We start from the raw sequence: 16,021 nt of genomic DNA, 5'->3' as shown, positions 1-16,021 counted from the left end.
ATTCTTTCTCTCTTTATACGTTTGATAAGAACAACTTATTTTTGTTAGGTAATTTTCACCATACTTCTTGCCAGTCGTTTTCCTTAAACTATCGTTGATCAAAAAATTTTAACAGATTACAAACGAGAAGGGTTTTTTTCTCAAGGTGATTATTCTTGTACCATTTTTTCTTTGTTCCTTACTTCTGTAAATTTATTTTATTTTACTCCATTTTTATTGGTACAATCTAGCATCTACGAGTGATTTCGTAGATGATACACTAACCACCCAAGTTGAGCGTCACATATAAGATACAAGGCAAAATTGTAATTTCACATGGGAAGATACAACTCTGTCTCTTGTCCTGATAGCCACAGAGGAGAGGCCATCATGCCCTCGGGAAACTTATCATTTCTTTAAGATTTAGTACCATTATTTTCAACAAAAAATAGTACTCCTTACTACTCTCGATGAACATGTCGCAAATGGACCAACAATATATTTTTATTATGTGTGAGGAGTCTATTGGCATTTGGATATTCCTGTCTTTTTGCTCAGTCATTCATTTTAGATATTCAAATCATCAATACTATTGGTATCTAGTAAACCCCATACCTTTGGAAACATATTTGTTTCATCAACAGATTGAACTCTTTCATTTTATTCTGATCTTTGAACCTTTTCAAGCCAACCTTTCTCCTCGTCAACCTTCTGTTCCTCGATAGCCACTAGATTATTTGTCCTCTCAACAAATCTGTCTCCGATGACATAACCAATTTCTCGAGGGCATCATGTTACTTCGTATATAGAGAACTATCGTCACTTTCACCGAGAAAAATTGCGCAAGCAGGTACAAAAGATGGTCAGTTCTTTCACCTTTTTCACCCACCTTTTCTTCTTTTGCTTGGAAGTGTTCTTCCTCGAACGGGTGATCCCTTCTGGTTTCTATTTTGACTTCGGCATGGTAATTCTGAATTTCTTCGAGAGCAAAAGAGTTTGAGATAGAAAATGGTGGAGAGATAGTTTTCTTGCTACTAGGTTTCCTCCCCGTCCTACGAACGGGGAAGAACCCTCTTGGCTAACGCCTTTGAGGAAGAGAAAAATAAATTTAAATTACAACATAAATTACATTAACTTCTCTTAATTTGTAAATCATATTCCAAAATCAATAGAGGAGTAACCGTGTGTTTAAAGAGGAGAGAGGGAAAACTGTATTTATGGAAGAAATATCACTAACAGAAAAGATTTAATAAAAAAAAATTGGGAGATTTAATTTCAATTTTAAGCGAAATAGTTAGGAGAGAAATTAGGAAGATATGGGAGAGTGGGTTAGTTATTTAGATCTCTCCCACGATTTTTTTACTGTAAAGTTGGTAGTTTCTAAGATGTAATCTGTGGGAGAAAAAAAAAATAGGGAGAGAAATATGTGGGTAGTTATTCTAACCAATTGACTGATTTACATAGATACCCTTCTTTTTTTAATGTATTTACATAAAAAAGATTTTATATTATCCGTCGGATTTGTTCCCAACTAAAACTCTAAAATAAATGGACGGGCTAGACTTATTCCCTGGATAACCGACTGATCTGTTTTAATATAATAGATGTGCCATGTATACATACTAGGGTATATCCCGTGCCGGGTACGAATAGTTGTATGAACCAAATGTGACAAAATTTTCTTTTGTTTTTTTTTTTCTTAATTTAGTTATTTTAGTGAGAGAGAAATTTCAATTTCTCTTTTAACCCTTGCAATTTCTTTTGATTCATTTTTTCTTAAATTAGTTAGTCCTGCCGTCCCAACATGAATGACCTATTTTGAAAACCCAACTTTTTAAGGGGACATCATTAGTTAGAGTTTTGACTTTAAAAATTAAGATGATTTTTCCAGTTGTACCTTCATTTATTTTTTTACCATACAATGAAAAAGTTTAACCTACTTTTAAAATAAAGTTGTCATTAAAATTATAGTAATTGGTATTATTGCAAAGAGTAAACTTTTTATTTCTTTATTTTAAGAAATGGGACACAAAAATGAGACAACCCCAAAAAAGAAATTAGGTCATTCATTTTGGGACGGAGGGAGTATTTTATTTCTAAGAAGGACATGGTTATTTTTTTTTTCTTTAAATAGGTTATTTTATTTCTAAGAAAAACAATATTTTAAATTTTGGGAGTTTCTAGACAATATCTTTTATTAACAAATGATGTTTGTCCCAGTCACCGTTTTCCCTTCTGTTTTATTATATAGATTATTGTAATATTTGAAGATTTCAATTCCTTTAATACAAACAATGTCGTCATTATTTTTTGTCTGAATTTGATCTCGTCTTAGTCAGATTTATCTGAACTTGAGTCATCGAGGTCAAACTTATTATGGTTAGGCTCAGAATAGTTATTTTTGATTAATAAATTCTTAATTCATACTTACTTTTTATCTGACTCGAATAGAATTAAAATCAATCTCAATCAACTAATCAAATGAAACTGATGCATGAGTCAGATAAAAAATCATACAACATTGAATCGACCCGAGTCCATTCAAATATCAAATTAGATTTTTGATCTAATTATGAAAAAACAAACAAACACTACGTACATCTTGACAATCAAGAAAAGAAATTGGGCAAAGTAAAAAAAAAAAAAAAACTTTGCTTTAAAAAGATAAAAATACATAATCATATATTCTGAAATATAATGAGATATGTAGTTACCGTATTTAAGGGTGGATGACTTGTGGCTAGGGGTGAAAGGCCAACCAAGATCGGATATAGCTGGTTTTCCGCAAAATCTATTTCAGTAGAGCGTAGTCGATGGCCCGAAGTAACCGGGAGGTCGTCGTAGTTGCTTTCCCATACGGCATACCATACATTCCTAAATTGTTCACTTCACCAACATCACTATTGGCATGGCATTTCAATTATATAAAAAAAATGTGAAAGAAATTTAAGAAGGAGCTTAGATCCAAAAATAAATTAGAGGATAAAATTCAGACAAAGTAAAATAAATTGGACCAAATGAAAATAAGAGAAACTTACCATCAATTCTGAACCCCTTGACCTGCCCTTTGTGTATCTCAAACGCCACATCCATCATATCAGATAGAAAGTTTCTTAGGATGGCAGAGAATGAGTCTATGTTGTTCTTTTTATATAGACCTAAGCCCATAGTTAATTCTCCAAACAACGGCGATGAGCCTCTAGTTTTGAAAACCCATGGTTTTCAAGACATACTTCTCCCGTCTGACGTGGATCCTAAGGTTCTAGATTCTAGAAATATCTCACTTACTCTATATGCTTCTATTTTCCTAATATACCGCTTTGCATGTCACATTGTAAGAGTCACAATTTTTACAAATAAACCGATTTCATCTCACGTGATTCCAAGGCCGTAATTTTAAAAAATAATTCTGCAATTTCTTATTGTTCAAGGATCTTATGTGATGATTTTGTTAAAATGTAAACTTTTCATATCATTCTAATTTTTTTAAACCCAGAAAAAGAAGGTAATAAGATGTGATGATAAAACAAGTTTTTTTTCCTTCCCTAAAAGGTGGGGATGTTTTTCCGATGATTTTGTGAAAGAAATTTGAGCTTTTGATTAATTAGGAACAGACTCAGTATCAACTGCCAGTTAACTTCAACTAACAGCTGTGGGCGAATTCGTTAAATACTAGAATCACGTATAATTTTGTAAAGGCTATGTCAGGTATTTTTATTCTAAGAGTTCCCTAAAATTATCACATCTTTGTTACGTTAAAAAATATGTCAAGAACTAAAGTTCAGTTCTCCATTCACATGTCATGCACTTATAGGTTATTAAACTGTATTTAAAATTAATTATTAGGGAAAAAATGATCAAAAAAACTAAAGATCTTAAAATTAGGCGGTAATGCTTTGACCATATTCACATCGTGGATGTTTACATTATGAATTATTAGGTTTAGATCAGCTCTTGGTTAGTTTCTCTTGGTGTATTTTAGTTATATAGACTGAATGATTATTTTTTCTTTCTCCGCACTTTGGTGCTTAATATACTCATTGCTTGTCTAGTTGCTTATGGTTTGAATTGTAAAAATATGAAAATGATATTGGATGGTCGTCTAGACCTCTTATGAAGGTGTGAGAAAACCTATTTCATTCAAATTTTTACAACCTTAGATGTTCCATAAAATTAAGGAAAGTTCATATATTTATGAATCTGATTGTAGTGTAAAATAACCCTAAATTTTTTAAGAGGTAACAATTCTTCGTTCCCGTGAAAATTAATTAAGTATGTGTACTCATTCGGACTTAATTAACAACCTCACAAAACAAATCTTTACCCTCCCTACATGGATGGGGGAATACTTTTTTCTATCAACTACCTACCAAGAAGTTGGGCCTTAGCATTTATAGATGCGATATAGCTTGGTAGCCCAGGTGACCTAGCTAACCTCTTGTTGTCTCTTACAGGTGACCCAACAGTTTTGTGCCAACCTAGTTTTTATGGTTGTATATTGGCTATCTTCCATGAATCTTCATCTATAGTTGATATTAATCCTCCACTGGGATATCCATAAAGAGTGCCACTAATACTCATTTATTCTTGCTCATTTCTTTGCAGGACCCAACTCAACACCTCGTACTTTTGTTGCAGAGTTTAAGGAACTTTGTGCCTAATTAACCAAGACACTTTCTGCATAACCATTTACACAAAATCAAAGGGTTAGAGTCATTCCCTGCATAGTAATACTTAAATGTAAAGTAACGAACTAAGTTCATTTGCAAGGCCCACGTCATCCATCCTAATTTTTTTAGTGTGACGATGCAAATAGTTTTCCTAGAAAACTAAGACAAAGAAGCAACTCAGACATCAAGAAGTAAAGCTAACAACCAAATATCTTCAAATTCTAAACCCATTAACATCAAGCTCTGTAAAAGCATTCATCCTTCCACACTCATAAGCATCTTGATCAACTAAATTGAGAAGAATGTGGAGAGAAAAAAAGTATATCCCCAATAATTTCTGTCCTATGGGATGTCATTAGGTCTTTAAAATCATAATCAAAACAAATAATCTTAAAACCTGAGTAAATTAACAAAAAGGAAAGCAAGTGAACCAGAGTCAATTAACATAAACAAAATAAATTTCTATAACAATTCAATCACAAACCGGGTACATGATTTTAAACACCAAATAGGCAAAAGAAAGAAAAACCATCAACTTAGGTCAATACCTGAATCAGTTTGAGATGAAATTACGGAATCAAATTCTCAAAATTACGAAATCTAAAATTCCAAAACGCAATACTTTCAATTACGGAAAGAAAGAGGAAGAAAGAAATATCAATTAGACAAAAAAATTATTTATTTGTGCAAACTTATGAAGCAATAATTTCAGCCATATCTGAAATGAAAAGAAAGTAGACGAAAAATAATGATCCAGTCATTGCTGAAATATGATTTTGGATAGTGATTTCATCTGTTTGAGAAAGAAAATAACTAGAGAAAGGAAGATCAAGAAAAAAAATCAGAGAAGAAGATTGAAATTTGATATAAAGTAATTACACTAGAGGATTTTCATCCGTTTGAGCAAGAAGATAATTGAAGAGAGGAAAGGCAAGAAACAAATTAGAGAAAGAAAGATGGCAACTTGAGAAAGGTAAATTAGATAGGAAGATGAATAGTAATTTCAGAGAGATCGAAAGAATGGAGAAGGTAGATACCGATTCAGTCTTTTAGGTAGAGAGATATAGAGGGTAAGGAAGGGTTTGAATGGGAGAAGTGAATTCTTCAAGACACCTATATAATTAATTGTTCTTCTGAAAATAACTTGAGGTGGAAAGGTAGAGACCATTGGATTTCATGTAACCTGGCGTTTTGAATGGTGATATTTGTTCTTAAACTATGTAATAACCAACAATTCATATAATCACAATTCAAAAAATAAACAATTCATATTCCAAAACAACTCATCCTACTAAGCATGACTCATCCTATTAAGCATAACTTCTCGTCCTAGTAAGCATGGGTGAGCAATTATTTGTCCCACTTAATTTGTATTTATTTTGTCCCAGTCAGCAAAACAAGTTTTTTTTGTTATATAGATATAATAGGTATAGCAAATTTTATACAACTATACAACTCAAATTTTATTGGCCACAACACACGAAAATTAAAAGAGGAACAAAAACATATTTGTTTAAAGACCAAATCTAGCATACAATCAAATAAAACATAGAAGTAACTAACGCTTCACGAACTATGAATAGTCAGATGACATATATGAGTTTAGCAGGTCATACCATGGTAGATGTTAAGGACTGAATTTACATAATTTACATATTTTTATACCAACCTAAATGACCGAGTGATGCAATTCTTTTCGATTTTGTTAGGCAACTTCAGAATAGCTGAAGTTAATGTTCTTTTTAGTCTATTGGCCTACCTTGCTAGTGGAAGTAAATAAACCATTGCTGAGACTTGATTTGGTAGAAGCTCCAAAAGCAAAAATACTCGAAGGAGTTGATGTCGATAAAACAGAATTTTCTGGTTGTCTTGATATATGGCCAGCCTTCTCAATCTTCTTTGCATCGCTCTTAACCAACTCCACAACTTCGGCTGCAGTTTCATTGGCAGGAGCAGCTAAAGTGGCAGCACTGCAGGAAGCATGCCATAGTATAGGTTAGAGATAATACCCAAAACAACTTAAAAAACACAGCAATATTATTTTGCATAATATGGTCTCTTGCTTAAGAAGTGCAACAAATTTTCTTTATCACACTACTTGCAGAGTTCTGTGACCATTAATGGGGAACGAAAGTTCAAATGCCCACTACTGAAAACTTGACACCACAAACCATGGCAAACCACTCTGATAAACATATGGCAGCTTATCTGATGAGACCCAATAGATCATATAATGAGAGGTGCAGAGTTCTGTTATCTGATGAGACCCAAACTAATAGATGACTGTAAAGAGATTTTCTATTGACACAGTAATCCTGTAATATTTCAGTCTTATGGTTCAGATCACTAAAATAAAACACCAAGGTCGAAAAAGATAACATTTTTTCAATTTCTTAAAGCATACTACAGTTAGAAGGTACTTTGAGCATCACTTTGAGTTGCGGAAAATCCAATCACAATATAATTTTTTTTTCACAGTCATCTATTAGTTTGGTTTTCTAGATTATTAGTTTGGGTCTTCTTAACTTAACTTATATTACTGACCATTTTTCTTTGCTTTCAATGAGAAAAAAATTCACATAATCCAACCCATCCTATCCAAAGACCATATATATTTCAAACAAATGGAATAATTTTGTGGATGGAAAGTGTAAAATTCATTATATTTTTAAACACAATGAACTAAAGTAATTTGAGATTTCCAACTAGCAGTCAAAAGGGTTAAAAATTATTCCCAGTCAAGATACCAACTTGAAATCTTTGTCTTTCTCTACTTTAATCTTTGTTTTCTTTGTCTTATTTCTCTACTTAGGTACAACACCGGAAATTTAAAAAAAAACACAACTGAATTTTAGCATCTAACACTACTGAATTCTCTGAACAGTTTGGGAATAATCCTTTCAGGATTTATATCAAATAGGTAGTGTGCATCTACTGAAAGGTATTATCTCTTGAAGAGGAGTTTTTGAGGAGAGAGAGACTCCAAGCTGACATCAGCAAGCAAGTAGTCTTCCCTCTCCTTTTTCTCCAGCAAAACCCTAATAGACACCAAAAAGCTTCAAGAACAGACCCTCAAGATCTTTCAAATCCACATGCAACCTTAGGAAACGGGCAAGGAGATTCTCGAGAAAGCAAAACAGGATAGTTTTGGGGAAAATCGAAGAAGAATAAAGGTCGATCATCAAAGTTATACCTCCGAAAACTGCTAATCGATTCTAGGGATCAAATCAAGGTACCCCTTCAACCACTACCTTTATATGCCTATTAATTATATTTTATTAGTCATCATGAATAATAAATAAGGAGTGAATCAAGTAAACTCTTCATATTCTCTCTGCATGCGCCGAATCCGGGGTAGTTCTTGGACGTTTCCTCTGTGGGAGTAGTTCTCTAGGTTATTTGTACAAGTGTGGCTGATTTCTAGAAGAGCTAGAGGTTTTCGAGACGAGTGTAATTACTTCTTTATACACGTGGTTCTCTTCATATGGAATGGATCGGCGAGGGAGGTAGAAAGGGAGGAATTGGCATTTACTATAAAGTCTTATTCTGTCTTCTTCCTTCTTACCTCATCTCTCATCCCTGCAACCTTAACCTTATCCTCATCCCCTTCTTCTACCTAACCAACCTTTTCATGTCGACCATTCCCACAGATCAAAACATAGAAGATCTATCTCAGAAGATGTCCCTAAAACTAAGTCTATCCGAAGGAGGTAAACTTACTATCTGTTACCCTAAACCTTCAGAAAACAAAGATCTTCAAGAGATTTCTTCGGGTTTTCTGACTAGGTTATGCTGTCAATTTGATTACGGTATAGGATTTATTCGGAAACACCTCTCAGGTCAATCTAGGTTCTTTAGGGAGTCGAGGATTATCCCTTCCCCAACAGGGTTGAACCACTTTCTGATTAAGCCTCGCAACCTCACTGTTCTTAACGAGATTCACCAAGGTCGTCCTTGTATCATTAGAGGTTACCTAGTGGTCATGCAGGAGGTCGACTTTCCTCTTAGAGAAGTAATCCCTCCTCTCATTCTTGAACCTATGTGGTGCACTTTCTCGGGCCTCCCTTCATCCATCCAGAACAGACAGGATCTTGATATCATCTTCTCATGCATGGGATACATTATCCAGATCCAGCCCAGGAATTTCAGCTCGGTTACTAACTCAACTATCCGTATACAATTTATGTACGATGTTAGGACTCTACTGCTTGCGACTCTTAACTCCATCTTTACTGATCGAGGTAAGCCAGTAAATTTCAGCTATTATAAGTTCCCTAAGGCAATTTGTCATACATGTAGGATAGTGGAACACCCTCTTACGCCTTGCATTAAGACTCAGTCGCATGCTTTTGGTAATCCCATGGATAGTCAACCTCATGTCCCTAATCCTGCTGATAAATGGGCTCTATCGGTGGTACCTTCTGTCCCGGGGACTTCTCTCCCCATTCCTCCTCATGAAATCTTTCAAGGTCGAGGTAAAAGGAAAGACCTTGACAAGCTAATGGAAGTAAAGGTTGAAGAGGAAGTTAGGAGAAAGTCTCATCTCAGCAGAGCTCTAGTTATGGAGAAGATGTTTGAGCCTAATTTGGTGGAAAACCCAGTTGGTTGGTTTGCTAGCACCTCGTCTCCTTCGTCAATCCACTCCTCCTCTATCCCACCAAGTTGGTTCTCCCCCCCTCTCGAGTCTGTAGACAGTCAAGAAGAGAGACGTCGGCACTTAATCGCGGATTCACTAATGGCGACTCCTGGTCCTTCTTCAGAGGCCAGAGAGGAGGGAGATAATGAATGAGTTTACCTGATTATTCCTAATTAGTAGTTATTAAAGTGTTAATTATATTTTGCTTTTTGAAGAACTTGTTATTTTAGTTTGATGTCTTCTTGATAGTTAGGTTTTGTTAGACAATTTGCAGGGGTCGTTAAGTAGTCGGTTGCTTGATTAGTCCTTTAGTCGGTGATATTACTGTTTTTAATTTGAAGAACTGTTAATTAATTTTGATTTCATCGTTTTTAAGTTGTTTCTGCTGGTTAATCTAGTATGCTATTATTCTAATAGTGTCTGGTTGTTGTTAAGTGGGGTACTTAATTGAGTTTAGTGTGATAGAAAATTCCTTTAGCTCGTTTGAGAGAGACCTTGACTCGGCCTTTAGGTCATTTAGATAATTTACGGTTAGCAGGGGAGGTGTGCCATTAGATTCGGTCTTGGAGGTGGCCTCTTTCAGGCGAGGGTTAGACTTGCGGCCTTTCTCTAGTTTATCCTTAAGTTTTAAGAGGCATTACTTCTTTCGGGCTATGGGCACCCCTAACACCTGCCCTTCGATCCTGAGTTGGAATGTCAGGGGCATAGGTAACTTCATTACCAAGAAGCATCTTATCAAACTTATTAATAAGCACAACCCTGATATTATCTTTCTCGCTGAAACTAAAAATAAAGCTCACATCATTAAGAAAAACATTAAAATTAATAAGTATTATAATAGTCATTTCATCGATCCGCAAGGTAAGTCGGGAGGGCTAGTAATGTACTGGAAGCATCACCTAAACATTAATATACTTTACTCGGATAATAATATAATTCATGCTAAGATCTTGGATCTTCATAATAACGGACATACTTTAATCACTGGCTTCTATGGAAGCCCTTACAGCAAAAATAAATTGAAACCTTGGAAAATGTTGAAAAACTTGACTGTAGATAATGACGTCCCCTGGACTGTCATCGGAGACCTCAATTCGATTCTCGACAACAATGACAAGTTAGGGGGATCCGATGTTTCATCTTCCCACTTGTCCAATCTTCTCTCTATCATCAATAACCTTGAACTCATGGATTTGGGCTTTAAAGGATGCCCCTATACGTGGAGCAATAAACAATTTGGGGAACATCTTATTCAAGAGAGATTGGACAGAGCGCTTGTCAACATCCATTGGTTGACAAAATTTAAGAACTCTAGCGTTTCTCACCTCGATATGGTTGGGTCAGATCATCTCCCTATCCTTCTTGAGGACAGTAACGATACGATTCAGAAGCCCAAACCGTTCAAATTCCTGAGAACTTGGATGTCCCATCCGGATTGCCACGATTTCATTGCTGACAAATGGAACACCAATAACAATATTCAAAAAGAACTTAAAAACTTAAGTAAGCATCTCACTAAATGGAATAAAAATGTTTTCGAGAATATTGAGAGAAATATTAATGACATTACTTATAGGCTCCAGGTTTATAGTAATAAAGCGGAAATAGCTAGACTAAACGATCAACTTAATAATTTGTATTTGTATCAAGAGAGTCTGTGGAAAGAGAAATCTAGAAATGACTTTCTTTCAGTTGGTGATAAAAACACTAAATACTTTCACTCGCTAGCTATTCAACGAAACCGGAATAACAAGATCAGGGCTATTAAAGATATTCATGGTGAATGGCATGAAGATCCTATTAGCATTCAGGAGGTCTTCACTGACCACCTCCTTAGTATTAATACCTCCGATAATACTATTACCTCACCCAACATCCTTAATCTTTTTAACCATTCCATTACACCCCATCAAAATGATCTTCTAACAGCTATTCCTGATGAGGAGGAAATAAATAATGCCATCAAGTACCTGAAAAAAGAGGCGGCCCCTGGTCCTGATGGCTACCCCCCTTTTTTCTTCCAGTCTAACTGGGACACCGTTAGGTCAGATATTAACCAGCTGGTTCATAATTTTTTTCTCTCGACCACTTTACCCCCCGAATCGAACCATACTCACATTTGTCTTATCCCGAAATCTTCGACCCCCCAGTCTCCAGCAGATTACAGACCTATCAGCCTCCTTAATACGACCTATAAAATAATTACGAAGATCTTAGCGGATAGATTTAAAGTCACCCTCAAGGATATCATTAATCCCCTCCAAGCAGCTTACGTCCCGGGTAGGCAGATATCAGACAACATAGTCATAGGTCAAGAGATCATTCACTCCATGAAGAATATGAAAGGAGGGACGGGATATTTTGGTTTAAAGCTGGACATGTCGAAAGCCTTCGATAGGATAGAATGGAATTTCCTTACAGACATCATGAGAAGGCTAGGTTACTCTGAGCATTGGATTAATATGATTCATAAATGCATCTCCACATCCTCCATGTCAGTGCTCATTAATGGTCGCCCTGGACCTATTTTCCACCCTTCCAGGGGCATCAGGCAGGGTGATCCCCTCTCCCCTTTTCTCTTCACTCTTGCCATGGAGGGCCTTAGTAGACTGATCATAGCAGACGCCGGAGAGGATTCCTTTATGGGTTTTCCAGCCAACAATTCTAGTCTTACCATCTCGCATCTCCTCTTTGCAGACGACTGTATTATCTTTGGCCGTAACTCTATAGATAATATTCATATCCTCAAAAATATTCTTAATATCTTTAGTGCTTCTTCTGGCCAAATGATTAACTATAAGAAATCTAACATTTTCTTCTCCAAGAATTCTCACCCGAAATTTAAGCGCATTATTATGCGCTCGCTTAAGGTTAAAAATGCTTCAGCGTCGGATAAATATTTAGGGGCGCAGTTGTTCATAGGAGCAAATAAGACTAGAGCATTCAACGATATTCTTAGTCAGATCAAGTTCAAATTAGAGAAGTGGAATCACTCATTCATCTCTCAAGCTGGTCGCACGATCGTTATCTCAACAATCGTAGCGGCCGTACCCCGATACGAAATGCAATGCTTTGCCATTCCTAAAGGCATATGCAAAAGCATTTCGACTATGCAGAAGTCGTTCTGGTGGGGTAAGTCCAAAGGAATTTGTACGATACCTTGGTCCTCCATATGTAAGCCGAAAACTCTGGGAGGTTTGGGTATTCATATTCCAGAACTCGACAATAAAGCTATGCTCAGTAAGCTAGCTTGGAGGTTGAAAGCGGAGCCCAATGCCTTTTGGGTAAGATTCCTTAAAGCCAAATATTTCCCTAATAATGAGAACCCAGGTCCGGTAAAGCCACATCATTCCTGGATGTGGAAGAATATCAGGAAGCAACTGCTACATATAGAAGATTACATAGCATGGGAGGTTCACAATGGAGATAACATCAATATTTGGACTGACAGATGGATTCCCGAAATCCATACTCCTCTTACTCCTAATACTGACCCTCCGGTGTCTAAGGTGGCACATCTGATTAGTAACAATGAGTGGAATGAAGAAGCCCTGGACAACTACTTTGATCCCAACACTAAAAACCTTACTAAATCCATTCCCATTGATGTGACGGGGACGGACCAACGAATTTGGACACCAACAAACTCAGGAAAATTTACAGTTAAATCCATGTATAAAATCCTTTGCACTAGTATGAACTCCCCCCATCCACCTAACCCTAACTGGAAATTTATCTGGTCTCTCCCTACTATTCCCAGAATCAAAAACTTCATCTGGAAAATATGTACTAAATCTCTCCCAGTGAGAGAGAGAATAGGGAAATATATTAATAATAATTTGACCTGTCCTAATTGCATTGAGATTGAAACCATCGAGCATGCCCTCCTCCACTGTACCCTTGCGAGGAATATATGGTTCTACTTTAATATTATATCGGCGAATATTACGAATGTGGCAGAATGGATTTTCTCTTGGGAGAACACCCCCTCTTTCAAAGAGCAGTCATATCAAACTCTGCTTGCTACTATTCTGTGGATTATCTGGAAAATTAGATGTGACCACTGTTTTCGATATGAAGTTAATTCTCTTCCTATTATTATCAAGATGATTTTAGCTTTTCCCAAAACGACGGCTACCACTCCTAACATTGTTAAGCAATTGCAAGGTAAATGGAACCCGCCTGAACCTAATTGGCTGAAAATTAATGTTGACGCTTCTTTTACCAATGTGAATGAAATTACAGGTATAAGTCTTATTATCCACGACTCTAATTCTAAATTTATTGAAGCTCATACGAACGTTAAGAGAAGTAGAAATTGTGAAGAAGGAGAATCGTTGGCTATCCTGGCCGGCCTTGAATGGGCAATAGAACATGAATATAATTGCATTATTATTGAAAGTGATAATATAAACATCATCCAGAATATTCAGAATCCGAAGCACGAAGTTCAATGGCAGTCCAGAATTCATTTGCGGAAAATTCAAGAGATTAAACGTCTTATTCATCAGGTGAAATTCAGTCACACTTGTCGCAGATTCAACTCCCCAGCGGACAAACTCACTAAATGGGCCAGAAAGAAAGTAAAATCGAAGACTTGGAGCAGAATCCCTTTCTTTATGTTTTCCTTGTATTGTAATGACACTTTAGTTGCTTAATATATTTTACTCCTTAACAAAAAAAAAAAAAGGTAGTGTGCATCTACCATTTTCATCAATATTCAATAATCAAATGTGAAAAAACCAATAACAGAACTCAGAAATCACAGAAACTTACCGATTGGATGATCAGTGAGACGCCGAACTAGGAAATCACCACCTTATCTCTGTACCATAAAGAAAACAATTGAAAATTCAGAAAACTAAGAAATTGAGAAAACTACACAACCAGAAAACTCAGTACAACTCACCCTATGAAGAGATTTCAATAAAAAAATTACTAAAGAAATCCTTAGGTTTCCACAGTTTTATAGTGGATTAATGATGAAATCATGGGATTAACCATTATTTCTAGCGTTATAAATATTTATTTTTGGAGTTATGAAAATTTTAGGTTAGGAATTGGAAGATTGTGAGATAGGAATCGGAATATTGGGTGCTGAAGATAATTGATTTCAGAAACAATTTTCCCCCAATATCAGTTACGGGATATCTGAGTATCTTTGGACGGGATATGTTGACGGTGAGATTTCAGTTACGGGATATCTTAGTATATTGGCACGGGATATGTTGACGGTGAGATTTAACAGGTACTTTTTTAACGGTGTGATTTGAGGTTATTTTTAATGTTTAGATTTTTAAACGGTTAGATTTGAGATGGACGGTCAAATTTATCTTTGAGTTTGTCTATTTGTATGGGATATTTTGACGGTGATATTTAACGGTCACTTTTTTAATGGTGAGATTTGAAGTTATTTTTAACGTATAGATATTTTATCGAATAGATTTGAGATGAACGGCCAGATTTATTTCTGGGTTTGTCTTTGGTTTTTCCAAATCTTTGTCCTAGTCATCACTCTTCCTGTATTTTATATAACTAGGTATAACCCGTGCCCATAGGACACGGAAAATTCTATTAACACTTTACGTAAAGTGTTTGTATGCGTGCATAATATAAATTCGAAATCTTAATGAAAAATATACTTTCAACAAAAAAAAATAACATTCACCGGTTATGAAGTCCTTACTCAGCCACCTACCTAGGATATACTTTCTCCATCCCATTTTATTTGCTCATTGGTTTACACATGTTTTTTTGTTGATGCTATTCATTGGAGATGTTTGTTTCTTCACTAAACAAACTTAACATTCACGACAAACTCTAAATGTGTTATGATCTTACACCAGTGTAATAAATCAAGAACAAAATTTTCATTTATTTTTGAAGAAGTATGGTTAGAATGGACAGAGATTCAGACATATTTCCCTTTTATAATGACTGAAGAAAAGATTTGATAGTATTTTACGACACTCGCCCCTCAACATTGTAATAACAATTCATTAACATAACAAACTACTTTTTTTTTTTGAAACTACATAACAAACTACTCAATAGAGATCGAATTGTCTCTCTTCCTTGTTACTACAAAGAGAAACATGAGTCTAAAATACAACGCAAAGATGATTATAAGTAGTTGGGATCCATATATAGTAGTGGTGTTACCGGGCTATTTGGATTTATTACTATTTGGGATCCATATATAGTACTCTGTGATGGAACATTAACATATCTGAACATATGTACTAAGTAAACACTAAAAACTTTCATCAAAAAAAAAAACAGTGAACACTAAAAAAATTAGGTTTGGATTTATTTTAGGACTAAAATACCATATGGTCTTAAAATGAAAATTTAAGAAATCCAAAAATACATTAGAAGAACCAAAAAAAATGTGGGAAACATAAAAATCAAAATTTACCAAAACCAAATCAAATGCAAATGAATAATAAAAATATTACATATTAAACGAACATATAAAAAAACTATTTATGTTTTGTATGTTGAAGCACTATCATATGAATACTTCCTTTGTATATACTTAGGAAAACCACGATAAAAAATATGTTCAAAGGAGTTCATCGGAACCTTGTGGATACTTTCCCTAATCCTAACTTTCTTGTTTGATGAAAACTATAGTAAGATTTATACAAAAAAAATCACTTATGTTTAACATGAAAATTGATAATAATGAATCAAAAGAACAAAATAACATGATTGCCAAGAACTAATTAAAATG

General features: G+C 35.2%; 1 long non-coding RNA gene across 2 annotated transcripts; it reads right to left on the bottom strand.

The window, feature by feature from the left end:
• Window positions 1-4,093: 4,093 nt before the first annotated feature.
• On the bottom strand, window positions 4,094-14,468 carry LOC147566864 (uncharacterized). 2 transcript variants are annotated; one of them, XR_015237494.1, is made up of 4 exons: window positions 14,195-14,419; window positions 14,062-14,110; window positions 6,409-6,619; window positions 4,094-4,656 (listed from the first exon to the last, which is right to left on the bottom strand). It is a non-coding gene; the product is annotated as an uncharacterized LOC147566864 (long non-coding RNA). The 2 variants fall into 2 exon arrangements; XR_015237493.1 differs by lacking the exon at window positions 4,094-4,656 and having other exon boundaries at window positions 6,084-6,619; window positions 14,195-14,468.
• Between the last annotated feature and the right edge of the window lie 1,553 nt (window positions 14,469-16,021).

The sequence above is a fragment of the Eschscholzia californica genome, unplaced genomic scaffold (assembly GCF_041429995.1).
Source record: "Eschscholzia californica isolate CP2 unplaced genomic scaffold, dmEscCali1.0.p SCAF_1, whole genome shotgun sequence".
NCBI lineage: Eukaryota > Viridiplantae > Streptophyta > Magnoliopsida > Ranunculales > Papaveraceae > Eschscholzia > Eschscholzia californica.
The sequence above is the reverse complement of the archived record's forward strand: the minus strand, read 5'-3'. Positions and strand labels throughout refer to the sequence as shown.